The sequence below is a fragment of the Bufo gargarizans genome, chromosome 3 (genome assembly GCF_014858855.1).
Source record: "Bufo gargarizans isolate SCDJY-AF-19 chromosome 3, ASM1485885v1, whole genome shotgun sequence".
Classification (NCBI taxonomy): domain Eukaryota; kingdom Metazoa; phylum Chordata; class Amphibia; order Anura; family Bufonidae; genus Bufo; species Bufo gargarizans.
Genome location: NC_058082.1, coordinates 346,175,099 through 346,192,337, shown reverse-complemented (window position 1 = coordinate 346,192,337; position 17,239 = coordinate 346,175,099). Strand labels below are relative to the sequence as shown.

The 17,239-nt window shown below is 41.1% G+C and overlaps 1 protein-coding gene across 2 annotated transcripts in view; it reads right to left on the bottom strand.

Moving 5' to 3' along the window:
- The window catches only part of COL8A2 (collagen type VIII alpha 2 chain), a 148,566-nt gene extending 134,696 nt beyond the window's left edge, over nt 1–13,870 (bottom strand). Inside the window, exon 1 of one of the 2 annotated variants that reach the window (XM_044287656.1) lies at nt 13,671–13,870. The gene's annotated coding sequence lies outside the window, so the exon portion shown is untranslated. The remainder of the gene's footprint in view (nt 1–13,670) is intronic. The other variant, XM_044287655.1, reaches the window with a different exon arrangement.
- Between the last annotated feature and the right edge of the window lie 3,369 nt (nt 13,871–17,239).

Genomic DNA, 17,239 nt, shown 5'->3' with positions numbered 1-17,239 from the left:
TATGGGGTCTTTAGGCTCCGTTACGCTCAGTTAGGCCTCAGTTATCTGCAGAATCCGTCCTTTCCGTTCTCCTGCTCCTCAACGGAGCCGGAGAACGGAAAGGAGAAACGGTGATGTGAAAGGAGCCTTATGGGTATTATGTCAGTGTAACCTGTGGTTCTACTATCTTTCATTGCTGATAGCATAGTAGATATATTTGTTATCCAGTTTACAGTTTGGTTTTTATTTGGCTTTCTTGCTGGGTAATAGTGCAGATCAGGGTCACTTTAGCTGCCATTCACCACTTTCTATCTGAATACTATCATCATTCAGTTCCTGTCATCTATAGGTAAGCTGATTCTGTGTATTTGTTGCATCAACTTGGCAGAGTTGATACAGGTCCATCCGATTCTTATGCAATTCTGCTCTACTGTAAGTCCTTGGGGTATCTGAGTACCAAGACACCTTGTCAGTACTTGGAAAGGCTAAAGGTAAAGATCACTTATGCAGTCTGGTGAACAATATTACAATAAGACAATTGCTTTGATGGGATCCTTTAGACAGTATAGACTTCAGGGACTGAAATGTGCTCTCTTACAGATAAGTAGTGGACAGGGCTTAGGTTAAACAGACTGTGTTAGTCTACCACAGCCTGCCTTGTATGTCAAGCAAACTGACTAAAGATTTTGGGGAATGGTAAAGGGTCTGTAGCCCTGTGTCTATATGATGTTTTGCTCTCAGATTTCAGAAAAGTTTGGATTCTGCATTTTATGGATGCATCTGTCTATTTACTGGTTGCTGACACTGAAAATGCAGTATAATTTCAGTTTCATGGTATGATGTTTTATTGACTAAGACCGTTTCAACATGCTTTATACTAACATTATTCTAACATTCTTAATAGGCAATGTTTCTAATCATATTTCAATCCCTGTAATATACTAGGAAAGGGAATAGATAGATATAGAAAAAATAACATGTGCCTCATCCAGATGCAGCCTTCAGCTGGCGCACAACATTATTACCAGTTGAGGATAACCACATGTAATCCGGAACAGCAGAAAATTACTGGGAACCTAGCTGACATCTGTCTCTTTATTATTATGCTTCTTTTGATGGTCAGATGTGGGATGTCTTGGGGTTTCAGACCATTACTTGCGTTTTCAAGAGCGCCCAACCAGATACTTTACATTGATGCAGTGCCTCCCAAAAGTAACACCACAAATAAGGATGATGTTTAATTATGTAAGGGAAAGGCAGAAGTGGGGTTTTTGTTAGATTTAATAGGCTTGTTTGGCCAGATAAAAAGTTGTTTTAATGTGCTTGACATATAAAGTGATTGCTCTTGCTAATATACTTTGAGTACCATAGCTGCTCCAAAGTCTGATTACCAGCGCCAGTTCTGCTGCACTTCTGGGTTGGCTCCAACATGTGTCAATGTGTAGCTCTAGTGATGTTCTTGAAAGGAGCTGGCCTAGCAATCGCACTGAGTTATACAGCTAGCCCCCTTCAAGTATGTCTGTCTTAGGGGTTGAAATAAAATGAATGTCTCCCATCTGCGTCACCGCTGGACTGCATCTTCTTCATCTATTACCATTATCACTGTGTTCTTGTAGTCTGAGATTTTATTACCGTACATTATTGTCTGCCATTGTTAATATGTGCTATTGTGCTTCATATCATTTTCTTGCCAGTCATTAGGTTATTATACAATTCGGCCCTACCGTATGTCCTGGGATTTGTACCCGAGTACCACAAGACACAATTAGTACTCAGAAAAGGCGACTGCTGTAGGTGGAGTCAAATTCTACAGTCTTGTGAACAATCTGCATCTTATGAATTATATATTTATACATCTGGATTGATAAATCTGGAGTGAAAATAATTAACATAGCTAACCACACACACTTACCCGTCTATATTTCAAAACTGGTGTGAGCGGTGTAAAAGGGCTAAAAGTCACAACATTTCTTTCACAAATAAGTTCAAAAACTTGCAAAAGCCCCCTTTTGCGAATTTTTGAAGTCAGAAATCTGGGGCGAAGGCAAGATTAATCAGGGCCTATAGGTTTAGTGTAAAAGAAAAAATTAGTTTCCTAGCTCACCATAAACGTGGATGCGTGGAACACGACCGGACCAATCTTCTATGCAAAGTACTTTCCTATAGCTTTACATAATGCCTGGCTATGGGGCACTATGTATGCTATGAGATCTGTGCATATTAATATCCTAGGTAAAAATGGTGTTGGGAGGAGGGAAATTCTCGAATGAAGCGGTGCCGTAGTAGTAGTTACAGCTGCAGGTTCCATCTGATAGTGGAAGAGACATTATTTTTGAAATCTGCTCCAGTATGGATAAAATTATTCAGCCATGTTTTTGCATGATGACCCACATAACTCTTACTCACTGAAGGCCCTCTGTAAAGGTACATGCGGATATTACCCCACTGTGACCCCCATCCACTGCATTCTCCATTGTGTTTGTCTGGAGCCACTTCTCCCCTGAAGTACAGGAAGAATGTGGTGGGCTGAAATTGGTGGAACCCCATTCATTTGTGGCATGCCCTGTAAAGGTTGAGCAAAAATGGAGAGGCTGCAGTGTGATCAAAAACTTTTTCAAATTGATTGTCAAAGGGAGTTGTCCTAAAATTTAAACTAACCACTTAAATTGAGCCTTGGGGACAGATTATACTGGCCAGTCACAGCCATTCTATGTGTGTATACACTAATAAACGGTGTCGCTTCAGCAAATTACATTTATCATGCACACTAAGTTAACACAAGGCACTTACTAATGTATAGTGATTGTCCATATTGCCTCTTTTGCTGGCTTGATTCGTTTTTCTATCCCATTATACACTGCTCACTTTCAGGGGTTATGATCGCCGCCGCAGCGCAGATACGAGGTGGGCGGGATGGCATCCATGCCTATGTGAGCTCCCACGGTCTGGGCCACTAGAGAGGTCGGCACTTTTTCCTATAGTGTGCGAACATGGCCACCTCTGCTGGATTGCAGGATGGTCGTAACCCCTGGATACAAGCAGTGTATAATGTGATGGAAAAATGAAGGAGGCAATATGGACAATCACAATACATTAGTAAGTGCCTTGTATTAACTTTCTCTACATGATAAATGCTATTGCTGTATTAAGACAACAACTTTAAATAAACTACCCACTTTATTATATGGGCTCCTAAGCTTGATGAGATGCTGAAGCCTGCCTACCTGAATGTAGTGCGAGTATACTGCACCATTCGTGTGGGGAGAGTGGGAGGACACCGTAGGGGGTCCACCAGGGGGATCACCCACTCCCCTGTAGGTCACCTTGAGTCTGCATACCACTCTTTGTCATTTTGACTCACACAACGCCATACCTTCGCCATCCTGTATTTTCAGTGGATAGATGGCACTTCCTATTTTAAAAATGTATAAAAATGTCTTATCATATTAAAGAAAAAAAGAGTTTTTTAGATGCTGTCTTCAATTCAATAATTATAATCACCTATTTTTTTACAGGCGCCACATACTGTAGTTAACTTCCCCTGCCTCCCCTTTCTTTATATTACAGAGTACCTAATGCACAATAAGCCCATTTACATTCCGACTGCATTCCCCGTGTAAGCACTGTGGATTTTCCGGGCTTTATAAAAATATGAAAAGAATGTTTTTAATGAAATTAAGTCTTCTGAGCTTGGCTGTTTCATAAAAGACTAATTTGGAGGTGAACACACAGCCCAGACAAATCAGCACAAAGTCATTTTTCCCCTCGGGACATTTCATAAAAGAATGTAACAGGAAGGAGAGGGTGTGCCCTTGAGGTGGGCAGCTTGTCCATGAAGCTAGAGAGAAGAATGCCCAAAAAGCCTGGCACTTGCTACTTAATGGACTAGTTAGCTGTGATTATATAGTCAGTGACTGGGTTATTACACAGGGAAAAGCTATGGATTCAAAGGGGTATAGACTGATCAACTTAGGAGTAAGTTTCCTTTCCCACTACTAAGTGAAGGCCTATGCTAGGTCTAGAAATCTGCATTATATGGTGGTACAATGGTCTGTTTGGAAGTGGAGCTTAACCCTTGCATTGTTAGAAAAGTAACCCTAAGCTATGTGAGTGTTAGCAATGGGGATTTTGGCTATGATCTCTAGCTATAGTATTGGCAAGTCAATACAGATAGGTTTTTAATTTACTGCAAATTTTGTGGAGGTATGTGAATTTACTGCTCCAAAAATGCCGCATTTATACCATGTTATACTGACTAAAAGCAGAACATTACACAGGAGATTTATCAAAACTGGTTTAAAGGGAACCTGTCACCAGTTTTATGGTGTCCTAACTAAGGGCAACATAAATAAGTGACTGATTCTCTTAGCAAAATGCTGGGTCACTTTCTTTAACTGACCCAGTCAATCTGCCAACATCTTGTATTGAAAAGCTCCAGTTGATAATGATGAGTCATGAATATTCATGAGCTCCTGACTCTTCCCGCCTACCTGCTGCTGAATGACAGTTATTTTCCATATGAATCAGCAGCAGGTAGGCAGGGGAGTGGCTATTAGCATACGGCATGCGGCATCTTTGTGTGTATATTATGAGGTAACCATCTGTCACACCAGTAAGTGAATACATCTAAGGCACTTTTTAGTAGTTAATGATTGTATATAATTAGTTAGATTATAATATGCACATGACAGGTTCCCTTTAAAAGGAAAACTGGCTTAGACTTCCCTTGGAAAATGAAAGTTGGAATCTGATTGGCTGCTATGGGAAAGTAAGCTATCCTTATTTTATGCTAGTTCTCCAATTATGTCCTAATATGGACTCCTTTTAAGCACTATCACTACCATCTTGTATTTTTTGTAGTACTAACCTAACACCAAATCTTCATGTGTTCAAAGATAATTTTAATCAATTGTACAAGCATCTTCTCAAGTACATAAAAGTGCATGCATCCTGAAGTACTGAAATAAAAGTGGCTGATGGTTAAAGGGGATGTCCTAATATTAAAACTTATTACAGCATAAATGAAAAGAGTCTGATCAGCAGTGGTAGGACCACTGGAGTCCTCACTGATCATGAGAAGGGGGGTCCTGTATCCGGCTCATGTGAATGGAGTGGTGGTCCAAGCATTAATCTCAGCATTAATTCATCTCAATGGGACTGCTAAAGAGAAGTTGAGTACACAGCTTGCTCCATTCGTATAGGAACACAGGACTCCCGTTATCATGATTGTTGTGGGTCTTAGCTTTTGAACATCCGCCAGACACCTATCCCCTGGAAAGGATCTATCAGTCGAGAGAACATACTTCTTATTCTCAATATCGTTACACCACTCCAGCCAATGCATATAGTCTATATGGTGTGAGTGGTTATGATGAGTTGTAAAATACTTTTATGATTATATATGTTTTGTGTTAAATTACAAATATTTCTCTTGTATTCAGGGAAATCCGACATTTATGTACATGGCATATTCATGTGTTATTTTACTATGGATTATCTGGCAGGACACATTTAGGTCTTGCAACGTGATCCTTTTAATCTTAGTCTTATTAGTTATGTGAAAGTAAGGAATCCAAGAAATGTAATGGTTATTTAATCTTCAGGCGCGCTATTTAAAATCACTGTCTTTAATGCATTTAATTTGTATTTAGGCTACAATTCTTTCTTACCAGCTACCAAATGTTACAGACGGAGAAGGAATTCCATCATTTTTGATATATTGCAATAACAGTCAACAGCAGTTCTGCAACATTTCCTCAAGCTGACCCAGCATGTATTGTGTGTATGAGAAGTCTGCACTCCAGCAGACTCAATTACAAGAAGAATAGGAAGCCTGTGTGGGCATCAAATTAAACATGGGCCTCACTTCATTTCCTATAGCCACTCAGATCGTTCTTATGGTAGTTAAATGTGTTCTTGTACGAATACAATCCAAACATGTACTCTACAGACCACTATTTACCCCCTAGAGAAATATATACATGCTTTGGTCTATAGAGAGGATTTTGAATGAGTATATACTTTTGTATATTACATATATGTTTTTGAGAAAATATGGAACAAAGGTTTTACTAGTAACATAGTTTAGTACTAGTAGGTCTTTATGGATCTTTTTATTTAGTAAAACAATTAAATGGGCTCCACTGAAAGATTTATGCAAATGTCAAAGTGATACATGTATGTATGTCTATCTAAAGGACCAATATGGCTGTTGTCAATGGTTTATTCATATGGATTCCTAGAAAGTCAAGACCATTGGCAAATGCCACAAGCCAACTCTAGACTCTAGATGAAGAGCTAACATCTGCAGTCATGGACTGAACGTGTTTGCATTCAACACCCATTATGAGGAGGGAGATTGTAGGTCCTTGTTGGGGGTCAACCACTACCTTTAAAGGGCCTCAAGCCTCCCACTTGCTACACTTGGATTCTAAGCTTCACAGCTACTATACAATAGTCACAGTTCCAGATATTACAAGGCTTTAAGGGAACCTGTCACCTCTACTACGCTACCCTGACTGAGCGTTTCTAAATGTTCATTGTGTTACCCTAAACATATAAATTACACTTTTAATTTCATTTGCAGACAAATTCAATAAGTATTATGCAATTTTTTACTTCCCGCCTTTTATGCAAATTAACATAAAAGAGTCATATCTTACTTGTGTGACCAGAGAAGAGTCATATTTTCAGCTCTGACTCATCTCAGGTTAATTTGCATATGTATCAAAGCACAATAAAAGCACACAGAGCTATGGGGACTAGGTATTGCGGATGTGCTAGTGATCATCTAGCAACCCATGTCCTCAGCTCTGTACCCAAAATCCAGGTGACAGGTTCCCTTTAAGGGTTTGTCTCATCTCACACATTGGTGGCATATCACTAGTATGTGCCACCACTGTCAGATAGGTATGATTCCCTCCTCTGCAACCTGCACCTGTCTCTAGAATGGAGCGACCAAAGTGAAGGAGAGTGTACCACGCTTGCGCTGCCACCCTCAATTCTTTTTTATGGAAATAGCTGCGCAGCGTGCTTGGGTATTGTCGACAGTCCCATAGAAATAAATGGAGGGTGGCTGTGCAGGCTCAGTACGGTCTCGTTTACTTTGCAGGCTCTGTTCTAGAGATATTGGTGACATATCCTAGTGATATGACACCAATGTTTGAGGTGACCCAACCCCCTTAAAATGAACTAACTTTTAATTATAGTTATACTAATTATGACAAACTAAATGACATTAAATTCACATTGCAATCTACTCACAGTACATTTTTACTTGGAGTATCATTCTGTATGGTAAAACATGTACCAATGTACTTCCACACTACTGACATAGGGTTTCAGAGGTCCTTTGGAAGATGAAAGGATCAATCTGATTGGTTGCTATATGCAATTATTCCAGTTTTCCTTAGCACCAAGCTTGATAAATGACAACATGGTTGCAGTAATATGCTGGATCTGGCTATGCTGAGGTTTGCATACAGGATAATAAATAAATGCTACCTCTGCCTGCACCTAGGGCATACAGGTGGCTTAGGCCACTCACCTTCTGCCCCACTGAAATTCCAGTGATATAAACTCAGTAGTCCAGAACTGTTGAGTGAAGACAACTTAGATCTCAATGAAAAGTCTCCCACCGTGTTTACTCCTCATAGCTCCAAAGGGATCTGAATCACTGAACATGTCATTATGGTATTAGGCCACATTCACACATAGTGTTGTGGTGCAGCTTTCTTAGATTATCCATGGCTTACACAAGTAGCCATATAATCCTGCTGATGAAAATGTTGACATTTACCATGTTCCAAGCGCCACTTTTATTGCATTATGTGTTCCGATTTTTCATGCATTAAAAAGGTTGTTTAGATGTCCTACACTGAAGCAGCCTTTTTGGGGGTTTCTTAATTCGCAGAGTGACATATATTCTGGCAACAGCAACCACAGGGCTGAATAGCTGCATTGTTCTATAACCTGCATTATTCCCAGTCAAAAAGGAGCAATATTGTGTAACGATAAGTATTAAGGAATTGCCGCCATGCAATTCTCTAATGTTACATTTCTTGGTTGTACCAAGCTCGAGCCTCACTTTATTACTTATTTATTATTACTACTATTACCTATGTTAAAAGAAGAAAATACTTGAACGCTGTTAACCTCAGGCACATGTTTTAAAATCCTTACTTTGCTCAGAAAGAACATAGTGTAGGAAAGAATGTATTCATTCTTTTCCATTCAACATTTGGAATGTATTTCCTACGGTTCTGACACCCCACAAAGGAAACCTAGTAATAACTATCTACATTTACGGTACATAACTATATAAATGGGAACCTATGGGGGTAAAATGCCATCACATAAAATACATGAAGCATCATAAAACACTAGATGTTGTAGAAATAAAGTCTACAGATTATATTGCAGCTTCTAGTAGAAAAAAATACAGAGATCTTACATGCTAGCTAAGGATGTTTCCCAAGTCTCTATACACAGCAGCAGCCATATAACTTTAGCATCTCCCTGCCACTGCCAGACTGCTTGTGAACACCTCTTCTACTGTCCCTGCCAACACTGCCCTTGACCCCTTCCAGAGCACGTGGCAACCAGAATAGCAGCAGGACACTGAAGCAAACATCATCACATTTCCATTCAGTCTGTCCAAACATCTTAAGCTTTGGTTCTGTTTCTTTCTTTCTCTCTTTCTCTCTCTCTCTCTTTCTTTCTTTTTTTTTCTCTTTCTTTCTTTTTTTTTCTTTTTCTTTCTTTCTTTCTTCTTTCCTTGCGCCCTCCCTCTCCTTTCTATCATCCCTAGTCCTACCACCCTTCCTTTCACCCTTCATTCCTTTCTTATTTCATCCTTTCCTCCCTCCCTCCCTCCCCTTCCCTTCCTTATTTCCTTCCTCTTTTTTTCCCTCCTTCCTTCCTCCCTTCCTTCCTTCTTTCCATTGTTTTTCTCTGACATTTGGACCCATTAAAGTGGTTCTCTTTAGTATAGTTCATCAATATCAGATGGGGGGGTATCCAACGCCTGGCAAATCCGCCGATCAGTTGTATGAAGGGAAGGCGCACGTAGTGTGCACGTGCCATCTCCCTTCTCTCTTCCTGCTCTGCTGCTGCTTGGCCATAGATAGCAGCGGTGAGCAGGAAGAGAGACAGGAGACGGCACGTGCGCACTCTGTGCACCTTCCCTTCATACAGCTGATTGGCAGGGGTGCTGGGTGTCGGGCCCCCCCCCCTCCATTTTGATATTGATGACCTATCCTGAGGATAGTCCATCAATGTTAAAAGCCCGGACAACCCCTTGACGTTATCAATGTATTCTTTGCCTCAGAGTTATTAATGGGAACATTGTAAAATCAGCCGAATACAGAATTCCTACTGTACTCAGATTAGGGTAAAAGGTGGCATAAGCTACTTTCTTAGGATCAGCTGGACTCATTGTTACTGCATTTTGTGTGGAGACATAGTGCAGCTCTTTAACTAAAGCATAAATCCTGAGTTCCCCTGATACATGTTTTCTCAACAACCTGCAAAATGCAGAGAAATCCATATTTGATTGGGCTGCTTTGTCTATATCGACAGCTTTAGGGCACTTTTTTTTTATTATTGGCCCTCATGTTAGGCTATAACTCATTTTTTCTATTGGCCTGTATTAAACATTTTAAACAGGTTGTCTTCTACATCTTTCATGTTTCACTGCATTTACAAGCTGTTTCTCATCCTTTTCAGGGAATTCTGTCAGGGAGCTGCTCTGACGACTCAACCTGTAGCGCTTATCTTTACTTTTATGATGGCTCATAAATACTCATTTATGCTAAATTATCATCGAACTGACAAGAATATGGCTTAAATAAGCATTTATGAGTTGTCGAAGGAGCTAAGGATAAGTCCTACAGATCGAGCCATCAGAGCAGCTCTCTAACGGAATTCATTGAGAAAAAGCAAAAGTCTACAAAATAAGTGAAAAGTAAAGGCTGAAGAGGTCAAATTGTTAAACATTTTTAATACAGACCAATTGGAAACATTTTTTCCTAGTCCAAGATAATTAGAATGCAGTAATTGAAAATAAAACTGCTCCTGAAGGTGTCCATAGCTTTTAATCTTAACTGAAACCATGATGAGATACTAAAAGTAGTATGGGTATCATAGTAGTACATACTAACTAACGTTTAAGTTGGTAAATTTGGGGCATCTAAAAACCTACCTCCGCCCGAGAATACCCACTTGTGGGCAGGGTTAACGACAACTACGTCCATTTTGAGTCTGGGAAAGCCCAAATTTGATCAGGGACAATCCCATCAAATTTGGGACAATTGGCAACCATGGTATTATGGCATCATCCTGATTAGTTATCTCAGTTAATTAGAAAACAATAATGAAAGGAAGGGACAATATTCCAAAGTAAGTAATATGTTGTACGATACAGTTATGGTTAGAAACCGTCTATAGTATAAAGTTTTATGCCATTACTTACTTCTAATATACAGACATCTAAAATGAAGCCCCATAGGCTTAAACTACAACCATTGAGAAGGCTTAGGCAGGGGCAACACGGTGACATGTCTTGCGTAACAGCAAGTCTCATATAAGTTGCACAACCCCAAAAACATTAATGCAACTTGTCTGCAACTTGCTGTCGTGCAGCAGTTTTAGAGCTGTGATTTAGCTGTACAAACACAGCCAAATCGCAGAAAAGTTGCACGCAAGTCATGTGTGACTTGCATCCTGCAATCAAAAGCAGTGTTGGATTTTTTGTGACTGCTTTGTCGCAGTATTGTCATGTTTGACTGTCGCATTGCAACCCAATTCAAGTCATTAGGTGCAATATCGCTGTGTGGCCTTGCGATCTTCATGTCATGTGACACATATCACTATGTAGCCCCAACCAAATTCTTAAAGTGAATAAACAGGACAAGTCATCTCACATACATATCACACTCCAAATCCAATGAGACAAAAACCTCTGCCCTAATTTTCTATAAAGAAGAGTATAATTAGTTGGTGTAAAAAATGGAACAAATAATTTTACCTATGTAAGTGTAAGACTACTGGTGAACATAGTTTCTATTGGAGTCAAGAAAGTAAAATCTTGCCATGAAAATGCAAGATCTATCTTCAAAGTCAAGAATAGTGAGGGAGATATTATGGATTTCAAAGTTGAGGTGAGAGCTAGCAAAGAAACATTTTTTTAAAGTGATTTTCTGGAATTTTACTAATGATGACCTATCCTCAAGCTAGGTCATCAGTATCTGATTGGTGGGGGTCAGACACCTGGGTCCTCTGCTGATCAACTGTTTGAGAAGGCACCGGCGCTCCAAGCTTACCAAGTTGCGATACCAAGCACAGCTGCTATACAATCTATGCCGCTGTGCCTGGTAACCCGCTAGAAAGACGCACAGTGCCTTCTCAAGCTAATCGCTGAGATAGGTCATCAGTATCAAAATCCCGGAAAACCCTTTTAATACTACTATATAACATTTCTGGTACTTTTAGGACTCAACAAAGAAAAGTACAGCACCACTTACAATGGATTGATGTATTAAATAATGTCTAATATTCAGATAATGTAAACCTAGGACTTGTCTAAAAATACACTAGATTGATCACAGAGGTGGATGTTGGATGATACATCTGGCACACTTTTAGACTTTCTGGACTAAGTTCATGCCACCTATTGGTTGGCTTATGTTATGCCAGAATTTTGTGCCAAAGTTTTTGCCATACATTGTCACATCTTAAAGCACACCTATTTTCTGGTAGTCTTCTCTCTTTCCTTTTAAGCCGTGCCCGAACTAATCTACAAATATGTCTAAAGCACTTCATAAACATGGTGCAAAGTTTAGTGGTAGTTTTTGCTCTAGAATTCTTGTGCATTTCGATAAGCAAATCACCCCCATTGTTGTAATGCACTCACTAGAACACCACTTTGACTGTTGTGTGGTGTGCATGTACTGCGTACTGTATCCTATCTGAGTATTAGTAGAAAAGCTACATTGCACTTCTGTATCCCTAATTTAAGGAGGATACATCCAAGTCACCTACTTTATCTCAGTCACCCATGCCATATCCAATTTAGTTGAAAATACATTTTGAACAATGCCCACAGTACCGCTTACATCCTTTACTACAAATTTGGCCCTCACATCCTACAAACCCTACTGTCCATCCTCCTAATACACTTTCAGCAGAACGTCACCTCAAATCATGTTCTGATACTGTCTCCAGCAGTGAAGTCCGCCGATGCACAGGTAAGTCCTTACCTGTGCCTGTGCGTGAGCCGGTCTGAAATCAAATGCGGTCACCGGGAGCAGGCAGTTCCAAGAACACCTGCCGGGGGCCTTCATCGGGTCGTTCTCGGAAGTGCCTGCCCCCGGTGACCGCATTTGTTTCAGACCGGCTCGCGGTGCAGGCACAGGTAAGGGCTTACCGGTGAGAAAAGATGGCAGCCCGCATTTGTTCGCGGGCGAACAATGCGAACTGGCCATCACTGGTCTCCAGATTATTTACCTCTGACATTTCTTTAGTGCAGTAGAACCTTCCTCCATTCTCAACCTCTTCTATCCTTTTGTGGATGACTTCCCTCTCACTATGCCATGATATAGATATAGCAGAAAAACATACATTCCACAAGACACCCATCATTTACATGCTTCTAATGAACATTAATAGAGCCCCTAGGGTACCTCTTCCATATTAATTCACATTCTCTAGCTCTCCTACACCTTGTGAATAGGCAGATCACTTAGCTCTCATCTTATTACACTACACATGTTGCAAACTAAATGCACTCAATATACTGTCAGCAGAACACCTACCTCTTATTGAGCATTTAACACAACTTCTCTCACCAAGTCCTCATTTACCTCTTACAGTTTCTTATGGATATTTATCAGAACACCTATATACCTGTTACATCCTCCTAATAGGCCCTAGACAGGAAATAATTTTTTCTGACCACAGTCTACCAAACCTTCAGAAGAATACCTACCTCTTATATAATCTCATTCAGTCAGCATAACCCAGACATTTTACACCTTCCTAGTACGCATTCAGCAGATACCTACCTGACATCATTATATTACTCACTTCCTCTCCTCCTTATGCAGATATGAGTAGATCAATACTGCACCCAATACATAGGCAGTGATGTCTAGTACCTGGAATTGATCCACTATCTTCCCCATACTGATCATAGGAACCTACTTCTTACATCCCCCTGATATACAAACCCATAGTTTACTGCAGGAAAATGTGTGCACCTGTTGCTTTACATTTATCTAGATCAGGGATCGGCAAACTCCGGCACTCCAGCTGTTCAAAAACTACAACTCCCAGAATGCTTCATTCACTTTCGTGGGAGTTAGAAGAACAGCTGAGCGTGTTTGATTCTGGGAGTTGTAGTTTCACAGCAGCTGGAGTGCCGAAGGTTGCTGATGATTCATGCACAATTTGGTCCAAATATGACATTTTCCAAGTAAAAGATTCACCAAGGTAACAATTATTGAAGAATGGTGCACACCAGTTGTCTTCCCCATCACTTGGCTCTCAGTAATTCATGAATACACTTCTTTTCTGCAAATGGTGCAGTCTATAAAGTGCGGTTCATGAGAAATCTGTTTTAAAGTAGAAGCTAATGAGTCCCATCAACTTTCCACACAATATGAGACTATTTGGGATAAAGTGCCTGTACAGACCTGTGGCTTACCTTTGTGGTCCCAGCTGTCTGTTTGGCATCAGGTTGCTTCTGTCTCTGACTCCTGAAGAAGACAGCTATGATTCTCTGAAGGAAGAACAGCTGGAGAAGTGGTGCAGCCTGCTACTACTAAGCACCTTGCAGCCTGGGAGCAGTCAGCAGTGTGCAGCTCAGCACAGGAGAAGGTTTAACATGTGAGTACTCAGGATGGGTAAACTCTCTTTAAGAAAGAGGGGTGGGACGGTGTAAGAAGAGAGAAGGGGCAGAGACCGAGAGGTTTTGAGTGGATTCCAGCCCCCAGATTACTTTTCAATTTCACAGAAAACCAAAAAGTTTTTTTTTCTCCTTTCTGCTTGTTATTTCTTTCTTAAGAAAAACAAAATCTTGAAAGAGGGGTGTGACCATAATAAGGGTATTTTAGGAGGAACCAAAAGGAATGGCTTCACCTAAGATGCTGTAATATTAGAAAGCTGTCTCAATTTAACTGTGATGTAACTGGAGAATTAAAGCAATATGATGCAGGCTACTGTGACAGTGAGGAGGAGAGACGTTAGTGAAGTAGAAGTGAAGTCATGTATTTACTATTAAAGGAGGAGTATTCCTCGTAAGCATGGCTTCTACATGCACTGATATGGACAATATGCTGTTTTTGGAACTTCCATAGAAGTTAACCCCTCATACCCCAGGACACTTTTTGCCCTCCTGCCTAGGTCCCTTTTTGCAAATCTGACATGTATCGCTTTATGTGGTAATAACTTTGTAACACTTCTCGTGGCACATTGTACTTCATGATAGTCATAAATTTGAGTCAACATATTTCACCTTTATTTATGAAAAAATTCCAAATTTACCCCCCCTAAAAAAAAATTAGAATTTTCTACATTTCTATTTCTCTGCTTTTAAAACAGAAAGTCATACCTCATAAAATATTTATTACTTAAAGAGGACCTTTCACTAGAATAAAAAATCGAAACTAAGCATACAGACATGGAGAGCGGCGCCCAGGGATCTCCCTGCACTTAATATTATCCCTGGGCGTCGCTCCGTTCTCCCGCTATAGGCTCCGGTATCTTCATATGTTCGGCTCAACTGGGTGGAGCCTGCCGGCGTCTCCTTTTCCCAGGCTGTAGCGCTGGCCAATCGCAGCGCTCAGCTCATAGCCTGAGAGAAAAAAAAACCCTCTCAGGCTATGAGCTGAGCGCTGCGATTGGCCAGCGCTACAGCCTGGGAGAAGGAGACGCCGTCAGGCTCCACCCAGTTGAGCCGAAAATATGAAGATACCGGAGCCTATACCGGGAGAACGGAGCGGGCGGCGCCCAGGGATAATAGTAAGTGCAGGGAGATCCCTGGGCGCTGCTCTCCATGTCTGTATGCTTAGTTTAGATTTTTTATTCTAGTGAAAGGTCCTCTTTAACATTCCCCATATGTCTATTTTATGTTAGCATCATTTTGGAAATGTCATTTCATTTTTTTAGGACGTTAGAAGGCTTATTTTAGAAGCAATTCTTAAAATTTTTAAGAACATTTCCAAAACCCACTTTTTAAGGACCAGTTCAGGTCTGAAGTCACTTTGTGGGGCTTACATAGTGGAAACCCCCCATAAATTACCCCATTGTAGAAACTACACCCCTCAAGTTACTCAAAACTGATTTTACAAACTTTGTTAACCCTTTAGGTGTTCCACAAGAATTAAAGGAAAATGGAGATGAAATTTGTAAATGTCACCTTTTTTTTGCAGATTTTTCATTTTAATCAATTTTTTTTCTTTAACACATCGAGGGTTAACAGCCAAACAAAACTCAATATTTATTAACCTGATTTTGCAGTTTACATAAACACCCCACATGTGGTTGTAAACTGATGTAAGGGCACACGGCAGGGCGCAGAAGAAAAGGAGCGACATATGGTTTTTGGAAGGCAGATTTTGCTGGATTGGTTTTTAGATGCCATGTCCCATTTGAAGCCCCCCTGATGCACCATTATAGTAGAAAATCCCTAAAAGTGACCCCATTTTGGAAACTAAGGTGCCATTTCTTATATTATTTTGTGGTACATATGATTTTTAATTGCTCTATATTAAGTATTTTGTGAGGCAAGGTAACCCAAAAATGGCTGTTTTAGCACCGTCTTATTTTTTACAACATTAATCTGACAGGGTAGATCATGTGCTATTTTTATAGAGCAGGTTGTTACGGATGCAATGATATCAAATATGTCTACTTTCTTTGTTTCAGTTTTACATAATAAAGCATTTTTGAAAAAAAGTTTGTTTTTGTGTCTCCATTTTCTGAATGCCTTATTTATTTATTTATTTTTTTGGGTACATATGATTTTTGATCATTCATTACTGTATTTTCCAGATGACGACTGGGCGTATAAGACGACCCCCAACTTCTCCAGTTAAAATATAGGGTTTGGGCTATACTCGCTGTATAAGACTTGCAACCAGGGGTTGGCTAGGCAGCCGTTCGTGATGGCTGCATGAACGCATAGCTCCGGCACAATTCGACTTCAAGTAAGCCAATTCCCCTCTCCCAATCCAAAAAAACCCTACCCGGCTCCCTTAGTAAACATACCCACGATGCTACGGGGGAAGAAGACCCAAGTCAGGCAGTACAGGCTGGACTTTTACTTTGATAATGGTGTGAATGCAGCGCCACCTGCCTCAGCGGCCCAAGACCCATCCTCGCCGCTCACTATAGCGTCCCCGGCACCCTTCACTCCAGGGCAGTGTGAAGACCACATGAGCAAAAACCACCTGCACCACTCACCTGCTTGTCCAGCTAATGCTTCAGGAGGTTCGGTCAGACCGGGTCTGGACAGATTCTCTTCACAGCAGGGACACGTGGAAGCGCAGAATGGAGAATTCGCTGTTTCCCACAATCAGCTAATAGATAATCAAGACTATGCAACCAGCAGTATTGCAGCCCACATACGGCGGGTCCGCAATACACAGGACACCAGCCGTGTGCATTCCGCATCACGGATGCAGACCCATTCACTTCAATGGGTCCGCAAATCCGGAGATGCGGTGCAGAACGGAAAGGAAGCACGGAACGGAATCCTACGGAAGCACTACGTAGAACTAGTGTTTCCGTGGGTTCTGTTACGTGCCTCCGAATGGACAGATCGTGGACCCCATTCAAGTGAACACTTTTATTCAATATGCAAATTAGGTCTGAAGGTGCCCAGGGGCCACGTTCAAGCGGCCGCTGCGCAGGCCCCTCGTAGCTATTCATCTGAAACCCCTCCCCTTTTACCACTCTGGCCCACCCTAGGTTCTTCTGATAACCTCCTCCCTTCAGTGTGAAATGCCGCGCCTGCAGTGTGAAATGCCGCGCCTGCGCCATGCATCCGAATCACTGCGCCTGCACACAGCATTACCCATTATGGGCATCGGCATCCGAGCGTTTATTGTGCATGCCGCCGGCTAGATCGGGATGTTGAGGCCGGTGCATGCACAATAAACCCTCGGATGCTGATGCCCATAATGGGTAATGCTGTGTGCAGGCGCAGGTGATTCGGATGCATGGCGCAGGCGCGGCTTTTGACACTGAAGGGAGGAGGTTA